The following is a 20,734-nucleotide window of genomic DNA, read 5'->3' as shown; positions in this document are numbered from 1 at the left end:
GAACTGTCTTTTGACCCAGCAATTCCACTGCTGGAATTATATCCTAAGAATCCTGAAACACCAATCCAAAAGAACCTATGTACCGCAAAAGGAGATTTTTATACCAAAGAGAGAGAGTGGGGGGGGGGGGGGAGAGAATTTTGTACTCTCCAAAAAGGAGAATTTATTGACCCAAATAATGAAAATATTCAGGAGAAGCTGGTTTGGGGCAGAGGTGGAGTCAGGTGCCCACCAAGTTCAATGACTTTTGGCTGTGCCTCACCCCTTGACCACTGGCTCCATCTTAGCAGATTCTCCCTCTCCCCCAACTGGTGGCCATATGGCTGCCTGCATGTCCATGGTAATAGCTACACAGTGGAAATAAAGTGCCTCTCTTCCCAGCAGAAAAAGTTTCCAGAATAAATTCCCATTCAACAATTCGGGTGGCATGCCCATCCCTGAACCAATCACTCTAAACAAGATTGCTGGCCAGAACTGGGCCACATACATACTCCTGGATTAGCGGTCGACTTCGGTCAGCCCGAACAGCATAGACATAGATGGGGAGAGATGGCTCAAGGAGTGTCTGGAATTCGAGTGAGTGAACCCAGCAATGGTTACTCTTCTGGAAAGAAAAGTGAGAGTCAAGTCTCTCATCTACAAGCTTTGTGACCTGAACCATCGAGTATCTGCTAAGAATTAGGGCCTGCAACCAGACAGACTGGGTGAATTCATTATCTTCCTATACCTCAGTTTCCTCATCTGGAAAATGGCCCAACTCATAGAGTTTTTAAGGAAAAGACTAAATAGATGAAACCATGTGTATATACATAGTGTCAGAAAAATGACTGACATATAGTAAGTGCTCATTAAATGTTAGCCGCAGGCTAACATTTTAACATTATTATGTACACAGTGGATTTCCCTGAATTGAACACAACACTTCAACCAGCACAGAGAATGAACATGAGGACGTACACGTGATGGCACACTGAAAAAATGGAAGGCACTCTCAATGGTCATTGCACTTGAATCCAATGCCCCACCTCATGTTACCTTCCCCAGGTAAAATGTGCCTAACCATACCTTTAAAGTGACTGTGTTAGTGTTGTACTATACTTACCATTTCCCAATGAGCTGGTTTAGCATGACTTTGCCCATGAGTGCTTGGCTTTTACTCTGAGTGAGAAAAGGGGAGGCATTGCAGGTCATATCTGTCTTCTGCTCAAACCTTCTAGTGACATCTTATCAGAATAAAATGCAGTGTCCTCACCACAGCCTAACAGCCCTGCATAATCTGGCTCCCTGACTTTTTTCTCTCTTGTCTCACTGCCTCAAAATCCACTCTTCTCTCATTGGCTTCACCCACACTGGCTTCCGTGATCTTTCTGAAATGTGAACAGGCTCAGTGTACTTCAGCCTCGGAGCCTTTGCATATGTGTTTAACTACTCCTGACCCACCTTCTCACATCAGTTAAGTATTGTATCTGGGAAAACGTTACCTTGTCTGCAAAGTCTTTTCTGATCCACTGGACACAAAATAACATCTCTTCATGCTTTCAGTCTACTTTACCCTGCTGTAGTTTTTTTTAAAAATAAACTCTCATTTTCTCTTGTTATTTTATATGTGTATTCATTCATGCATAATCTGTTTTTTTCACTAACTAGAATAAAAGCTTCTTAAAGAAACAATTGTTGATTTTGTTATTCATGGCTATATTGCAATGCCTAAAGAAAATGACCATAGTACATACTATATGTTCAATGAATATTTGCAGAATAAATGAATGAATAAGAGATATTAAAGTCCCCAGTGCAGAGCTTGGAACATAATTAGTATTCAGTAAATGTTTGTTTAAAAATATATTTTCGGCGAATCCCTCAGTGAAATTTAGTTGGTGGTTTTTAAAAGCGATTGGAAATACTACCCAGCAGTTGCACTCTTAGATATTTATCCAACTTATTTTAAAGTTATATCAACACAAAAATTTGCAAATGAATATTTATAGGCAACTTTATTCATAACCACTCAAAACTGGAAGCATCCAGAATGGCTTTCAATAAGTAGGAGAATAAATAAATTGTGGTACATCCATATGATGGAATGTTACCCAGCAACAAAAAAAATGAATGAGCTACCAATTCACAGAAAAGGCATGGGTGAATTTTAAATGCATATTGCTAAGTGGAAGGAGCCAGTTTTAAAAAGCTACATACTGTGTGATAACAATCATATGGCATTGTAGCAAAGGCAAAAAAATTTACTAGTGGTAAAAAAATAATCACTGATTGCTAGAGATTCAGGGGAAAAGGAAGAAAGGTTGAATAGGTGAAACACAGGGGATTTTTTAGGATAGTGAAACAATTCTCTAAGATACTGTAATTATAAATACATGGTATTATACATTTATCAAAACTTATTACATTTTACAGCACGAAGCATGAACCTTAAATTTTGCAAATTATTTTAAAATCATTTAGAAGGTCTGATAATCACAGGATGAGAAGCAGAATGTCCCCAAATTTCTAACTCTGAACAACCTCACTGGAAAGGAGCAGGGAGGGAGTGGGGGAAAATGTAACAACCCAAGTAACTTTGGAAATGAGTAGAGTATGAAACTAAGGATGAAAGAAATTGTAGATACATACTATAATCTGGCTGATGAAGTTGCACCCCACCAGCCTACCAGTTAACAATTCTGATATTGCTCTATGTGTGGGCTGTAAACTCAACAATTAACTAAATAGATGGTGGATGATAGAAGCCAAGTTTACCACTGACCACTGGGTGGGGTGGAAGTTTATAGATATACATAGGGGAGAGGCTAGGGTGATCCATGATGCTATAAAGTAGGCTCAGAAACATCTGTATAGACTCATTTTTAGCTTCATATATATAATGGCAGTTACATACATATGACAGTTACATATATCTATGTATATATATGTGACAGTTACATATAGAATTATCTATAGATATGTATGTATCTGTAAATCTGTGCACACATATATCGTCATGTCCTCTTAGCCTAAAGAGCCTAGAAGCAACGATACCTCAGCAGCAACAAGCACATTCAGTGGCCAGATTTTGTTTTTTAATGTCATTCTCCATTAAAAAGAACAAAAGTCCCTCAAGAAAATGGCTGAAATGGCTTATTTTGAGGATAGGACAGGAACTATACAGAATGAGCCCTGGCTGGTGTGGCTCAGTGGACTGAGTGCTGGCCTGTGAACCAAAGAGTCACGGGTTCAATGCCCAGTCAGGGCACAAGGCTGGACTGCAGGCCAGGTTCCCAGTTGGGAATGCACAAGAGGCAACTACACATTGATGTTTCTTTCCCGCTCTTTCTCCCTCCCTTCCCCTCTCTCTAAAAATGAATAAATAACAATCTTTTTTAAAAAAAGAACTATACATGATGAACCTGGAACATCTTATAAGTGCCAGAAAGTCAGAGCTAAAAAAAAAAGAAAAAACAACAACAATAAAAAAATAACCCAACAATGATGGGGATATATCAAAGGGACAGAGGAACCACCTGAAAGAACTCCCAGAGACCAAAGCTAGAACAACTTGAGCAACAAAATTAAGTAGTATTAGATTATAACCTTACATATACAATAAATATCCATGAGCCATACTTATATATATCAAGAATTGAATACATAGCTAAATAAATAAGAAAAATAGGCAAATTCCTCATGTCAAGGATTCCATGTAATTTTATACATTTTACCCTCAAGAAGAGGGAGCATAACTCTCCAAACCTTAATACAGATGCATACAGTGGAGTAACCTGGCAACCATGACCTCAGCCCGATGATCAAGGCCAACGACCTCAGTGATGGGTCATGTTAATAACGTGTACCCTTGACATGATGTGATGAAAGGGGCACTTCTCCTTTGTGGTCTTCTTCCCTCAAGCCCTTCGTCATAGACTACTCATGAGAAAGACTTCAGACCCATCCTAGTAGAGGAATATTCTATGACATAACTGACCAATACTCCTCAAAATGTTGAGGTCCTTGAAGACAAACACAGTCTGAGAAATTGTCACAGCCAAGAAAAGCCTAGAGAGATGTGATGATTAAATGTTAAGTGGCACTCTGGATGGGATCCTAGAAGAGAACGAGAACAGTGGGTAAAACTAAGGAAATCTGAATAAAGTCTGCAATTCAGTTAACACTAAAGTATCACTATTAGTTCATTAATTGTACCAAATACTAATATTGGATGTTAATAATAGATAAAACTGGGTTCCGGGTTTGTGGGCATGCTCTGGACTGTATTTGCATTTTTCCTTTAAATCTAAAACTGTTCTAAAGATAAAGTTTACTATGTCAGAAAAAGTTACTGAAGATACCATCTTCGGGTAACGAGCACATCACATAAGGTGTGGTGGACAGGAGAAAGAGAGTCACAGAGGGAGATACAGGGAGTCAGGGGCACAGACTTTAACCCGGACTAATGAACAGTTTTATCCACCTTCATTAATCTATTCACCCAACACAGATCCATTGCATGTCTGCATTTACCAGGACCCGTGCTGGGAGGCAGGGCCCAGTGGTGAACCAGGAACAGGCATGTTCTCTGTCCCTAAGAAGCCAAATGAGTAGGAAACACAAACATTTCTAAAATCAGGAATCATAGGAGTAAATGTAAAATTCCGGGGGTAGGTAGTGGTACAAAGGAGAAGTACACAGTACCGTGAGAATACATAAAGGGCCACCTGAGTCCATCAGAGAAGCTAAGAAATGTGTCCCTGACTCAAAATTGGAACCCCAGTTATACTGTGTGTGCCACGGTGAGAGGGTATAGAGGGACTGGAACTGTTCGCCTCACCAAACAGCTTTGAGATTCCTTTGCTTGATTTAGTCCACTGCAGTCAGCCTGCATGGATAGGTGGACTATTGTGCAAACAACTTTCATTTTGTTTAGTTTTTGCTAACTGTGGTTTTATAACAGGCAACTGCTTCTTGTCTGAGGTAGAAAACTAAGTAAAGAAGCAATTTAGGAGATTTTAAGACTACCTGACAGGGTTGTTTCGTGAGAACAAACCGAGCCATGAGAAATGTTTGAAGTGTGAGACATGGCTTCCTCAGGGTGGTTGTTTTTGTTTTTTTTTTGTTTTTTATTGGGCACCCCCAACCTTTCCTAACGATTTCCCCAATAGATAAGAAATAATTGCTTGTTTCTGAGGAATGAAAAGGAGGAATATCCTGAGGCTGCTTTCCTCATATTTGGTGTGAATATGACAAATGTCTCTTCGAATCATCGAGGTATTCTCAAGAGCCAACACAGCCATAAAGAAAGGCTTTTAACCTTTTCCCTTTGCTCTTTATGTAAATTCTATTTTTTTCAGCTTCCTTGTTTTTTCCCTTCAACTGAAATGCTTACTCCCCTCCTCTTTATTTTCTGAATGAGTTGTCTTCCCTTTTGTTTTTTTCCAGGATGGATGTTATTACTCACATTTTGGGGAGCTTGGAGGGGGATATATTAAACCTATTAATATGTTTGCCTTTTTTTTCCTATTTAGAATGTGATGGAAGAGGAAAATAAAATGACTGAGAGGTGATTTCTGAATAATGCCATGGAGCTCACAGTAATGGTCAAATCTCTTCTGAGCATTACATGGTAACTTAGCTATCTTGTTAGAGTAAGTAGAGTATCCAGCATTCTAATACTGTCTATATAACAACAGCTCAAGTAGTATATTAATTATAACTTGAGAAATTAACATGAGCATCTAACACACAGGCACCATTGTCCTCCAGGCAGGATGAAACAGCGTTAGCACAGAAATAAAATAATCCTCAGACTCAATGCTAACCTTTGCCCTCATTTTCCTTCCTGGTTTTATGCAGGAGTAACTAAGTAGGTTAATGTCACAGAACTGGCTGTGATTATTTTTAGTTTAAATAACAGTGCCTGCCCAAGATAAATGTGTGTGTGAGGTAGATTTTGCCCCTGAGAGCAGTTCATCTTCTCTTTCGTGTGCCATTTTCCCTTCACTGACCCTCAAATGGGTTCTGAACATACAGATTACATTATCACATTAAATGGGGATGGGTACACTTCAAAGTGTTTAGAGTTAAGATGCACCTGGACTTTCAGATTCGGATTTGAAAGCTAGCTCACATTAACTGATCTATGAAGCTGCAATGGACACACCTAATGTCATTGTCAAATTCCTTTGAATAGTTTTTAAATGAGGCAAACTGAATGCAGAATTTGGGCTTTTCAGTTATCCTTTCTAAACTGATCCTGCAAAGGGAGAGAGAGAATGATTTAAAATTTTTCAAAATTGTGTGTTATAAAAGTTTATTTATATCACTATCCACAGCCAACCTTATATCTAGTCATGTCCATTTAGTCATTAAACAACAAAAATGTGTGTAAGTTGCAGTTATTGGCATGTAGAAACAATGGTATCTATTATTACTTTATCAGTTGATTCCTTTATTCATTCATTCAGTAAGCATGCACTGGGCTTCTTCTATATCCAGACACTATGCAGTCAGGTGAGCTCATAATAGCTATAGCTATGAGGCTGTGAGCTGAAGTGACTGACACGTGTCATTTCTGGGTCGAAGTTGTAATTGCTGGTGCAAGACTATGCAGAGCTCTCTCCCTCACCTGGGGTAACTGAGAGAGCCACAGGTCTCACATGGTTCTCACAGGTCTCATAAGGTTTACAACATGGGGGAGATTGTCAGCCTGGGTTCCTGAGTGTGGCCCTCACTAACCTGAAATGGGCATGTACTATGAGCAAACCTTTCTGGTGTGAGGCCATGGGATTTTGAGATTTCATTTTTTGTTGTATCATAACCTAGTTTATCTTGACTAATAGAGTATTTAACTGCTTAGCTAGTACCCATGATGATGAGTTGCCATTTATTAAGTACATAAAAAATCCTATGATGTAGCTATTATCATTTATAGCTTCAAGGTGAAAAAACAGAAGTTTAGAAGGTCAGGTAACTTACTCAAGGTCATACAGTTTATAAGGCACAGAAAGGCATTGGACCAAGCCCCATGTCCATGAATATGTCTCTCATGCTCTAAATACCAAAATTAGGAGTTGCACATAAGAATAAATATCTTTTACAATACTAGGAAAATAGCTACTAACTTATCCATGCAGTTCAAACTTGTTCAACACTTATAAAACAGAATTATGCTTATAGCAGTGCATTCTGAAGTGTTCTCTGGATCCTCAAAATATTAATTAATAAGACTTGTTCTGTGGTCATATAATTTTGTGAGACACTCTGTACAATTTGTGTATGACCCAGTTTAGGTATGCATTCAGATTCATTTCACTGCACCTGCCCCCAGCTGCCACCACTGTCTCCATTGCTACAGCTGCCAAACCTGGTATACCAGCAGGATGAACTCTTTTGACAAGCACTGGGCTCCAGCAAGACCTCCATCACTCCTGCTGCTGCAGAGTTGAGATAGTACGCAGATGTGTCAGCAGGACATAGTCATGCCTGCTGGGATGGATTGCTGTGGCGTGGTAGCCATGCCAGGAAAGAGCCCAAAGCCCTCCCAGTGGGCAGAGCTGCAGGCACTGTACTACATTTGGCCACACACTTGGTATGGAGGAAAGATTCCGGGGGTGTAGATGTACAGTGACTTCTGGGTAATACAAATGGGCTGCCTGGCTGTCTAATAAACCGAAAGAAACAAGACAGAAGGACTAGTCACAAGAAGGTCTGAGATTGAGCTATAGAAATGGGTACACACAAGCCAGCTTTGATACCTTTGGAAATCAAAAGAGAATATCTCTTTAAAGTATTAGAATATAGGGAACTATAATAAGACTTCCCCCAAGACCCAATGTCCTCCAGTTGCCTACCACTATAGCTCTTACCATAGTTACCTATTCCTTCCTGTTCCTAATACAAAACTCATCTTCATGAACCTGAAAGCCAGTTTAGTATGTTTAATAAAGTTAATGCATCCCTCTGCAAAAAAAAACATTACTCTCTTAAGTGGGTGGTTTCCACTATAGCAGCAAAATAGAAGAAAAACTTCTGACAAGAGAGGATTTGGTGCTCCTTGCATCAGAGCTATTGGCTTGGCCTGAAGAAGACCAATTCTTCGGTAGTATCAGTATCTCCCAAGAAGATACCTATTCTCCCCAGTTTACAGGTTTCTATTCAAGGACACAATGAAAACCCTTGAGACAGCACAAGTCCGTGAAAGAACTAAAGTATTTGGTGGAGGACAGAAGGGTAAAGATAGATGTGCTGCTACCAGCACTTCCCGAATCACTCATTGTTCCTCACCGGGAAGTAAGCATCTCTGGAATTAAAATAGTAATTCCATAGATTAATGTGGTGAAGTCCCTCAGATGACCTGGACTTGAATCTTGGCAATGGTATTCAGTCAATAGTTAACTCTGAGGAAATAGTTAAATCAAAGTCTCAGTTCTCTCATCTGCAAATTGGGTGTAACAAGTAATATCCACTCTGTATATATCATCAACTTGTCACGAATTTTACTAATATCATGGTTCTTCCATTAGCAGTATAATTTTGGGCAAGTTAAGTAAATTGTCTGGGTCTAATTTTCTTTATGCCATTTCTATATTAGAGAATTTGTCAGGATCATCATGAAGATCCTTCTAGGTCTGGTATTATAGATCTATACAGATGAATATGTTAATTGCAAAGCATTAGAGAAATGTAAACTTGATTACTTCTATAATTTATAATATTTCTATTAATGTTACTATTTTTAATGCAGTAGTCCTTAAGAACCAGGCTTTGCCAAGAAAGGAAAAGGCATGGTCCTTGATTCCCTCCACACGAGACTGTTGCAGCAGCAGGGATTTCTCTCTGGAAAGGCACTGGTGAAAAGTATAGAGCCCTTTGCTTTTCCTGCTTGAATTGATGACCTCCCCTCTCTAAGCACCAAAGGAGAGACATAATCTGTTTCATGTTCTGATTTGGACACAGGAGCTTCTAGTGGCAGGTTTGAAATTAATGAACCCATATCCTCTAGCAGTCAGAAGCAGCAGAATCACCAATTTCTCATTGATTTCAAGGAGGAGGAATGAAGGCTCTGCCCTGTCACCCGCTCTCCTCCATTCTCCTTGGAGGATGGACAGAGTACTGCGAAGGAAATCTGGTTTCCAAAGGGTCATAAATGCTCTTGGAAGTCACTGTATGTTATCATTCCTTTACAATAATGATAAATCATTTATTAAGACTTGATGATGCACTTGGCACAGAGCTCTGTTCTTTGCACATATTTCCTTACTTTATCCTCACAAAAACTCTGTGAAGTGAGGGTCACTCTTAGGTCCAGGGCACTTAGACTTAGAAAAGTTAAGTAACTGAGATGTCAGTGAAATAGGGATGTTAACCTACATCTGTCTAACTCCAAAGTTTGAATTCAAGGCTAGTAATTCTCAACTATTTTTTTGGAATCAGGACTGCTTTACATTCTTAAAATTTATTAAGAACCCCAAAAAGCTTTGTGTGTGTGTGTGTCATATTTATGGATATGTATTGCATCAGAAATTTGAGCTGTAAAAAATTTAAAACACAAGAATACACAGCAATGATTCCATTAGTCATAATGGCAGTGAAATCATCGTTATTTAGTCTTTGGAAAACTCCACTGTTCACCCAAAAGATACTAAGAGAAACAGAAGCAAAAGCATCTTAGGTATAATCTGAAAATAATTTGACCTTGGGAGCTGCCTAAAAGAGTTTTGGTGTCCCCAAACCATACTCAGAGAACTGCTACTGTGAATGTTCACATTTCACACTATGCTAACATGCCTTGCATTAAATGACATAGAGACTAAAAGAACAATTCAAAGGATCAATAAATCTAGGAGCTGGTGTTTTGAAAAGATAAACAAAATCAACAAGCCTTTAACCATCAAGAAAAAAAGGAAGAGGACCCAAATAAATAAAATCAGAAATGAAAGGGGAGAAATTACAACTGATACCAAAGAAATACAAAAGATTGTAAGAAATTACTATGAACAATTATATGCCAAGAAATTGAAAAACCAGGGTGAAATGGATAAATTTTTAGAAAAATATTATCTTCCAAAACTGAATCAAGGATAAGCAGAAAGCCTGAACAGACCAATAATAGTTGGTGAAATTGAAGCAGCAAACCAAACAAACAAAAAAAAAGCCTCCTAGCACACAAAAGCCCTGAAGCAGACAGTTTCACATGAGACTTTTACAAAACATTTAAAGAATAGCTAACCCCTAGCTTTCTCAGACCATTCCAAAAAATCCAAGAAGAGGGAAGATTCACAAACTCTTTTTATGAGACCAGTATCAACCTAATCCCCAAACCAGATCAAGACATAACAAAAAAGAAAACTACAGGCCAATATTGCTAATGAACATAGATGCTAAAATTCTCAACAAAATGCTGGAAAACCACATCCAGCAATACATTAAAAAGATTATACACCATGGTAAAATGGGACTCATCTCAGGGATTCAAGGATGGTACAATATTTGCAAAGAAATAAACACAATACACCACATAAACAAAAGGAAAGACAAAAATCACATGATCATATCAATAGATGTGGAAAAAGCATTTGATAAAGTACAACACCCATTTATGATAAAAACACTCAGCAAATTGGGAGTACAGGGAGCATACCTCAATATAATAAAATCCATATGTGAAAAACCTACAGCCAACATTTTATTCAATGGGCAAAAACTCAAAGCTTCCCCACTAAGATCAGGAACAAGACAAAGATGTCCACTTTCACCACTTCTATTCAACATAGCATTAGAAGTCCTAGCCACAGCAATCAGACAAGAAAAAGAAATAAAAGGCACCCAAATTGGAAAGGAGGAAGTAAAGCTGTCATTGTTTGCAGATGACATGATAGTGTACAAAAAATATCCTATAGACTCGCCAAAAAACTACTCAACCTAATAAATGAATTTGGCAAAGCAGTGGGATACAAAGCCTATCTGATGTATGCTCAAAAAGACATAAATATCTTTGACAAATCAGGCACAGACCTCCCATTTTCAAATGTTTTATCTCTATTGTGAAGATTTTATCTCCTCTGTCCCTTTTGAGTTGGAGAGTTATCTTTATTTTTTTCTCTTCAAAGAGTATTTATGAAATATTTACACAAATGAGAGGTGGTATTATTATACCAACTTCATCGCAACTCTCTCGCACTTCCTGTTTACTTATAGAGTCCTGGAATCAAAGTGTTATCTGATAGCTTTATCACATTCCTTAAAAAGAGATGCTGTTGGGTGTAGTCAGTTTTTGTTTTCATATTTATCCAGTGCCAACTATGTGCCAATCACTGAGGCGGGCCCAAAGTTTACAACAATCCCTGTGCTCAAGAAGCTTAGAATTTAATAGGGAAGGATAGACAAATCACAAAAGGAAATTTACAAAAACAATATGCTATATTACGAATATGGGAGTATATAGTAATGATTCCTAATTCATCTTTAGGAGATCAGAGATGATTAAGAAATACATCAGTGATTTTACTGCTATATTTCACAGGACCCACTTTAAATTTAACTCCATTATCCAACTTCATGTCACTTTTAGCATTGACTTCTAGCTTTTTCCCTTCTATTTTAATGTTGAAGGTTTCTTTTTCATAAACCCAGACACATCGTTTTGCATTTTCAAAGTCAACTCTCATTGTTTTTCCTTCTCTAGGTCCTTTTGTATCATTTCCCTGATATCCCCAGTATTTATAATATCTCCCAAATGAGTACCATCTGTGAATTTCATTAGTGTGCTGTCTGTTCCCTAGTCTGGCTTATGAATGAAGATGTTAAATAAGAACAGACATTGTAGGGCAGCTGCTCCATGCAGCACCCCACCAGGAGTCCTCTTGATGTTTGTGACACTTTATCACTGGCATTCATTAATTTTGTTTCTATTCCCTCAGGTAACTTTGAATCCCAAATGATAACGAAAATGTTCAAGTGCATTTAAAATTTGAGTTAAAATGTGGCATACCTTCTCTTAAGTCCTAAGTCCTGGAAAACAGTTACTTAACCTCCTCCCCTCCCTACCTCCAGCCAAAATGACTCTAGTATTTGTTGATAAATCTAAAAATCTACATATAGTGACTACTTTATTTCTACATACAGAATGATAAAATGGATTAGGTATCACATTCCAATATGAAGTGAGAATGCATGATGTGAGATTTTCAAGAGAAGTGATAAAAATAAGTTAAAAGACTCTTAGGGTCAAGGGTTGGATTGTTAGAAATTATGGAGGGATTTGGGGAGGCAGTTGGCATACCATGAGTGCCATCCATTCACTAAGGTGTAGGAGAGGTGTTTTCCCCTTCATCTCAAGCCAAAATAAAGGCTTGATTCAGAGAGTTTGATCACTATTCTCTGAAGTTTGGGGGCTGCTATATATTAGGATCTTTCACTTACAGCAATTATCTGAAGGCAACAAGTGACTACGCTAGAAAACCTACTTTCTTAGGCTTAATCTGAGCAAAAAATATGGGACCATGTGTGGGATATGCACAAGAGAAATCCATCTGGACTCGTTGTTTTCTTGTCTAAAACTAGTCAAGGAAAAAAGCTATAAGACACCACTCAGTTTCTATTGAATGACAGATGAAATATAAGCATTCAGCTATAGCAGAAAAGAATTTATCTAAGTCAATAAAACTAATGGTAACTATAGGGTAGGAATGGTGCAATACATAAGAACCCATGTGTTCTTCTAACTGGAATATCTTTAATTCCTGCATATTCTGTTGGTCAGGATAAATCACAAGTCCAACCCAGATTCCATGGGTAGGAAATAGACTATCTGATGATGAGAGAAGTTTAAGTCTTTTCCTGCATCTGATCTTGGAGGTGCAGTAGTCATCTTGTGACTATGGGTTAAAAGCATGTTAAGAAAGGTCTTATCCTAAGGATAGCAGAGGGAGAAGATAGGAGAGGGGAAAAAAAGGGACATCTAATGACATTATTGAACTACCAACCTGCTCTTTACTGCCTACTGCTGCACTTTTGTTGCATGAACAAAATAAATAAACAAAACCTTTTTGCATTTAAAATATTTGTTGGGGTTTTTGTTACTCACAGGCAAACACATTTTTTACTGCAATAACAAATTTTTATAAAAGAAGAGCTCAACTAGGCTGTATGAGTAAAGAGGGATAAAATTAAAAGATGAGTCAAAAATGGACTAAGAGTTATATGAGTAAATATCAAAGCAAGTAGAATTTTTCTGGTCATAAAAGAAAATGCAAAATTTGGAGAGTGAGTTTAGCAAAATTGTGTAAGTGGTTAACGTGCAAAAGATTACAAATAAACTGGTCTTTATTTTTTATAGAAGGAACAAAATAAGAACCAAGATTTCTTCTTAAAAAGTTAGATGGATAAATTTATATTTGATGAGAATAATGTAAACACTGAAATTCTGTTGAGAGATGGCCCTCAATCTCCTTTTCTAGAAATCTTGAAGAATGGACAATATTCTTCTTAAATCTAGGATTAGGTGCATTTTAATTCCCCCAAATAAATTATGTAAAACTTAATTTGCTATTTTTCATCCTTATTTTTTATTCAACAAATCTTAATTCTTAATATCTTCAACAAATTCTTAATTTTACATATAAGAAATAGATAAATGTATAAAGCAAACCTGATTCTTTCAATAATTTGAGGTATGTTTTCAAGAAACAAAAGAGTATGCATTAAAATATGTCCTGGTAACATATACTTCTATTTTTATACATTCAGAGTCAAAATCTTGACTTCCTCTTATAGAGATGCATGATGTTTCTATACATTTGAGTCATAATAGAAAAGTAATTTATTTTGCAATAAATAGTCATGGATTTTATCATTGTAATTTTAAATACTGTCTAAACTTTGTCAAGGTATCCATCAGTTACATGAGTCTGTTTCTATCATTTTCTTCATTTGCTCCAATTTTTATGTATCACCTGAAAAGCACGAGTTTAAGCTTTCAGTACATGCTATCCAAGTTTGTTACTGCTGAGTATATTCATAATATAGGTGATTGTTTCAGTCCTTAGAACACTTCAGTTTTCTATAACATGTGGCATACCCCAAAAATAAGGCTTATCAAGATAGAATTATATGTAACAGGTACTTACCCCACTGGGACACCAAAATCAGGACCGTAACAGTTATGTAGTATCCATAAAGATCAGTTACCTGCCTGGAGGGTTTACAAAGACAACAGCAGAATGAGAGAATGACCAAAATCTATACTATAGGATGGTATATATAACTTAAAACACATTCTTATATTTAAAAATATGAATAAGATACTCTGGGTTCTGACAGCAAAATAGAATTTCTCCTTAATGAGAAACTAGAAGATCTATGGGAATACTTGAATACTCTTTTGTATTTTTCCTGTTACCTGTTCCATATCATTCTTATCAATTGACATCTTCAGAGAAACATCTATACCTTGTTTTAGGACCCTCATTACTAAGCATGACTTATCTCTTGTTTCTGGGAGAGACCCTATAAGTGCATGAAATGTGTACAAATAAGATAATTTAACCTCAATTACTTAAGGCAGGGGTGTCAAACTCACTTTCACCGGGGGCCATGTCAGCCTCACAGTTGCCTTCGAAGGGCTGAAATAATTTTAGGACTGTGTAAATGTAACTACTCCTTAACTGTTAAGGAGTTGAAATTACATTCAGCCCCATAAAGGCAACCATGAGGCTAATGTGGCCCCTGGTGAAAATGAGTGACACCCCTGATTAAGGCCACTGTTTATTTCTACTGTAATCTCCAGTCTATCATACTTCCTTTGAAGTCAAGTAGCACCAATGTGGCTACAGGTATTTGGAGGCCCCACTAAGGGGAAATTGAATCGTTCAGACATTAATTTGTGTTTAGCGGGATATATGCGGTTTGTCCAGAAAAAGTCCAGCCATTGTTAATATAGCGAGAATGGTTTGCACAACATCGATGTCACCTGACAGCCAAGGAGACTGGACTAGAATACACATGTGTGAACAATGACAACTTCACTGTACTGGTCAATGGGGGCGGTAGATGTTGCTGAGTGAGCACATGTACTGTGTAGCAATCATATTCAAAATGTCTGAGCAGGTAGACGAATGAATCTACATCAAATTTTTCATTAAGCTTCAACATTCCTCCACAGAAACTATTTGGATGATTCAGAAGGCCACAGCTATGGGTAACTGGTGATTGGCAGCTTCATCACAACAACATGCCCACTTATGCATTATGTCTCATGCAGAGTTGTTTGGCAAAACATCAAATCACCAAGGTGACTCAGCTCCCCTATAGCTCAGATTTGGCACCCTGCTATGTCTGGCTTTTCCCAAAACTAAAATCACTTTTGCAAGGCAAGAGATTTTAGTCTGTTGATAAGTCTCAGAGAAATGTGACAAGACAGCTGATGGAAACTGAGAGAACTGTGTGACGTCCCAAGGCACCTACTTTGAAGGGCATGACATGTCATTGTCTTATGTACAATGTTTCTTGTACCTTGTATCTTCTTCAATAAATGTCTCTATTTTTCGTACTATATGGCTGGATACCTTCTGGACAGACCTCATATTTATGTGTGTCACCGTATATTTATGACCTCATATTTATGCCCTCTCCGTATATAGTTAAGGTATTGCTGTCCCTCCTGGTGATGCAGTGGCTTACAGGCACACTCCTGTCATTCATTAAGCTACCTCACTGAGCTTCAGGACACCAAAGTGTGGGTCGAGAAGTCATATCACAGTATAAGCATATCCTATGTCATTTGGCATGGGAAGCATGTATACCAGAGGGGAAACACGATTTGAGACATGTGAAGCAGAAGCATGCCTGTGCAGATTCTTCCAATCAGCAGACATGTAATATTGCAGGTGGAGGATTTAGTTTTCATTGACATGTAGTCAGAACAGAATTTCTCTCCTATTGGGAATATATTCATAATATGGTAGATGTAATGAAAATGTGCCATACATTCACTTTTTTAAAGGTAATAGTAAAAAATAGAATTTGTCAGAATTCCTATGTTTGTAGGGCCCAAAGTTGTATCAGTATTACCAGTAGTATATATAAATGAAACTAGACAGAATTTTGCAAATTTGTGAGATGTTAACAATAATTAGTATTAAAGGTAAAATAAAATTATATAAGTTACTGATGACAAAAATACATATTAATCAGTAATTTGTCCCTTTTGTTTTATACAGAAAGGATTATATTTCAAAAGTATTGCCATATGAAGAAGCAATCAGAATATGCATCAAAAAGTAAGTATTATAGAGAATATGCCAGGCAGTTAATTGATAAAAACGTTATTTTTGTAATGTTTGTGGTAAATTTAAAAATGTATTATTTGTCATGACTTTTATTCTAAATAAATATATTTCTAGTAATTAAGTTATCATTTATAATTTTGTATTCTTTTTTTTAAAGTGGGCTCCCTAAATTATGAGTTTCAGATTCCCAGAAATTTAATACATTTGTCCCTGACAGCATCTCTCTCTCTCACTCACTCACACAGAGTTTAGTGCACTTGGCCTGTGTTTGTTTGCGTTCTTGATGTTTTTGCTTGTTAAATCAGATTTCCTGATGCAGTGGAGAAGGATATTTTAAAGTTCTTTCTGGGTGAATAGTCACTAATAAGGGTTGGCAGGGGGAGTCTGAGCTGATAAGGAACCTTTCTATTGGCCTAGTCCATGAACTTCTACTCCATGAGCTTTTGTTTTGTTTTGTTTTTCCCAACAAGAGGTCAGGGTATCTAATCACATCACATGTTAGTGAACTTCACAGCAATCCTTTCCTACATGTCGCCAGGTTCATTTTCTTCTTCTTCCTCCTCCTCCCTCCCTATTTCCTGTCCCTCCTCCCTCTCTTCCTCCATCTTTAATAAAACCTATACATTTAACTTCCATTCTGTCCCAGAGAAAAAGAAAAGGAAAACAAATGCACCAGGAAGAGTACTTCCAGCCCACAAGAAGTCAACCTGCATTCCAGGTAGGGCTGCCCTTCCTGTGGTACCAGAGGCTGGCACAGGGCAAACAACAGATATGGAACCTCTGATTAAGATTAGAAGAATGCTGAGACCAACCTGTAAGTGGTTGGTCAGAGTGGGAGGGAGTTCTTGTGCCAGGGAAGAATTCAGATAGACATAAGCCTAGGAACAGAGCCAGGGCAATTTGGAGACACATCTAAAGTCTAAATTAGGAACTGGAAGAGGCAAGTGACTGGGGAGTGGCTGGTGAGTCCACTGTAAACACTCACAGATGTGGGTTCATTTTAAATCCCAGATTAATGGATGCGGTATCAGGATGCAAAACAAAAGTCAGGGGTATGTGGGCCATAAATGCACCCAGGACATGGCTAGCAGCCAGTGCCCCAACTGCTCCAGACCCGATGTACCTCACTTGGAAGGACTGGGTCTGGCTGTTGGCTGGGATTAATTAACAGAGATAAGAGGCTTCTCCTGAGCATCAGCGTGAACTCCAAGAAATCAGGACCTTAGATAGTTCCAGGATTAGCTTTGGAGTGTATGACATCCTCATCAAGCAGTGATTCCAATTTCAAATATGTGTAAGTATGACTCTCTCCTGCATATGTTAATGGCATGTGCCGTACTTGGCAGGAGATGAAAGACCCGAGGGTGCAGGCTGCAGGCCCTCCATGACAAAGTCCTTCAACCAACAATTCTCTCCACAAACGAATAGCAACATCTTCGCTGTAGCTTGCAAGTTATTGTTGAAGTTATTCCTTGATGTTAGTAAGGTGCATTTTTATACAATACTTCATTATATTAATAGTGTTAGCCTTCTTTAGAGGTTTTTGCATTCTTCTTTCTCATTAAAGGGACATAGCATGCATCCTAGATGCCAGAGTTGCTATTATTAGGAAGAATAGCAGCATCATTTATTTTACTTACACATTTTATTATGTTTGTCCAACTGAGTGCTATTATGTCCTGGAATAATGGAGGATATTCATAACTTTCTCCAACCTCAAAATAAACTGGATTTAAAGTTTTCCCTAGGTACCTCTGGCCTTGAATTCAAGTATTATTCCTCTTTGCAATTCCTCCATGTTGTTCTATCAGGCCTTCCAGCTTTAAATATTGCTTCAAAACCCTGAGGATTTTCTAAGCTTAACCACACAATGCATCTGAATAGACTTCACTCATAATTAATTAAGTGAATGTGTTTAACTATTACTCATTGTCCAAGTAAATGCAAAATAAAGTACCACTACTTAAATGTATAAATAGCTATCTATAAAATCATAAGCAAAAAGAATTGGATTTGTTCCATTTCTTTGGCAAAAATAAAACTAAAATGTTAGCTTCTTAATAACATTCTCTTATACTGAGGAAAGATACATCACTTTTGATTGTCTATCATCTTTAATATTTGCTGATATGGAAAAGCGCTACTCTCTGCTAAATACAGAGAAGCCTTGACCTACTTTATTTGATTTTAACATCTTGCATTTTAAAATGTAAGATCAAGGACTGTAGATTTTTATCATCTTCCCTTAGCCCTCACTACCATAAAGGGAACAGAGGGTAATTCTGGAAGGAGAAAAGATACAGGATTCTTGAGGCTAATTTGATAGAAAAATATTTTAAATGAATTCTAAAATGAGATCCATTGAGATGTGTGCAAGGAAACACATGGAATTTTCTACAAAAAGTGTAAAAATCAGGCATATTCACAATGAATGCTTGGAAATTTTTTATAATCCAGTGCCTCTCATTTGCTTGTTTCTCACAAATCTGTCAGACACTGACAGGCATGAGATATTGGCAATTATCCTTCGGCATTAATGGGAGAGAGGACTGTTTTCCTTGAGGAAAAAGCCTACTGTTGTGTGTCAGATTTGGGGCTGTTGATAGAATACTCAACAATCACAGTTACCTGAGCAGAACAGCCAGGGCTAAACCACAGAAAAGAAAGACAATGACATTACCTTCAGCATACACAGTTTGGTAACAAGACAGGACAGGAAATAGTTCTACAGCTATCAGTAGGATATGCAAGAGTTTGCATGAGAATAATCAACAGCAGAAAAGACAGGGAGAGGGCTGTGGGAAGAAGGTATCTGGGGCAAGTACTGAGCCGACCTGGTCCCCAGCATAGATGTCTGGGTGGGAGTTGATTAAGAAGGGAGATGGTGTTCCTACAGACATGGATAACATCTGTTCAAGAACTGGTGCCTCCTATCATTGCTATCCATCATAGCATGAACTGGGCCTAGTCCCAAATGCAATTTTAGAATAATGGGATTCCACAACACCACTTCCCTATAATTTAGAGTATTTGGGATACTGAGTGCTAATCTGGTACTCAACTATTAAAAAGCCTTTAAAATTTTTCTGTGTGTGTCTGAATGATTAGGGCACTGAAATAAAAATATCTTATGCCGACCTGTCTTACTCTGATGTCCCTCAAAGTGAATGCTGAGGTTAGGACTTATTAGCATACACCTCCTCAACCCCCGTCACTCATCATATATATTGCAAATGGGTTGTTGGACAGGTGTATAGTCTAGTAGTCTCAGGCAACAGCTCTCTAAACAAACTACTGGATTTGTAGTTTGATGCTGACAATTACTAACCATGTGGCCTTTGAGTGGTTACTTGTCTGTGCCTTAACATTCTTATCAAAAACTGTTGCTGCTATTAGGATCCAACTCCTAGAGTTCTGCACATTTAAAGTAATTTACTTTAATTAATTTAATTTAATTAAGTACAAAGTCTGTGCTTAGAATAGGGCTTGGTGCATGAGTGCCCAGTAAGTATAAGCTCTTTTTAGTATGGAATTTTTTTTCATGCAGCTTCAAAAACCCTTCTCAAAACAGTGTTTCAGGCAGCCACTGTCAATCAGAGTTGACACAAGAGATGAAACAAAATTGTCTAGTCTCTGTAAAGGAAGAGGATAGTAATTCAAGCAGAGTAACCTGTGTTTCTGTGTCCGTGAGCTTTAAGGACTTCTGAAATCACAGAATCTCAGAGGAGGAAGGGACTGTAGAAGTCAGCTACTCCAGTCTCTAGCCCACTATGGAATATCTTCCATAACATGCCCTAACACATTTGGGCCCCTGGTTGGTACTCACTCATAAAATCATTTGATTTTAATGTTTGGACACTGTCTTAGTCCGTTGGAATTGCCACAGCAAAAAAAAAATACCATGACTGGGTGCCTTAAACAACAGAAATATATTTTCTCACAATTTCAGAGGATGGAAATTCCTAGATCAAGGTTCTGGCCCATTAAGCTCCAGATGAGACCTTTCTCCCTGGCTTCCAGACAGCTGGCTTCTTGCTCTGTGCTCACATGGCCTTTCCTTCATTTGTGCATAGGATGAGAAAGAGATTTTTTTTCTCGTATTTTTTATAAGGCTACCAATTCCATAGGATCACCCTAATGCTTTTATTTAACATTAATTACCTCCCTATCACTAAATATAGTCACATTTGAAGTTAAGGCTTCAAGAGATGAATTTAGTATAGGGGAGACACAATTCAAACAATAGTGAACATTTTTAGGTTTTTTTGCCCTGAATTCTGCCTCACTATATTATAGGTCACAATTGTGTTACTGAGAGCAACAAAAAAATGAACTCTCTTTCCTTATGACAGACTAAGAATTTAAGACACTTAGTTTTTCTTATCTTCAAACTAAATGCCCCCATTTCTTTCGATAATGTTTCATCTACACTTCTCACCATCTCTGAACACTGTATTCTT

This window comes from Phyllostomus hastatus, unplaced genomic scaffold, assembly GCF_019186645.2.
Source record: "Phyllostomus hastatus isolate PE091 unplaced genomic scaffold, TTU_PhHast_1.1 phas_scaffold_755, whole genome shotgun sequence".
Taxonomy (NCBI): Eukaryota; Metazoa; Chordata; class Mammalia; order Chiroptera; family Phyllostomidae; genus Phyllostomus; species Phyllostomus hastatus.
The sequence above is the reverse complement of the archived record's forward strand: the minus strand, read 5'-3'. Positions refer to the sequence as shown.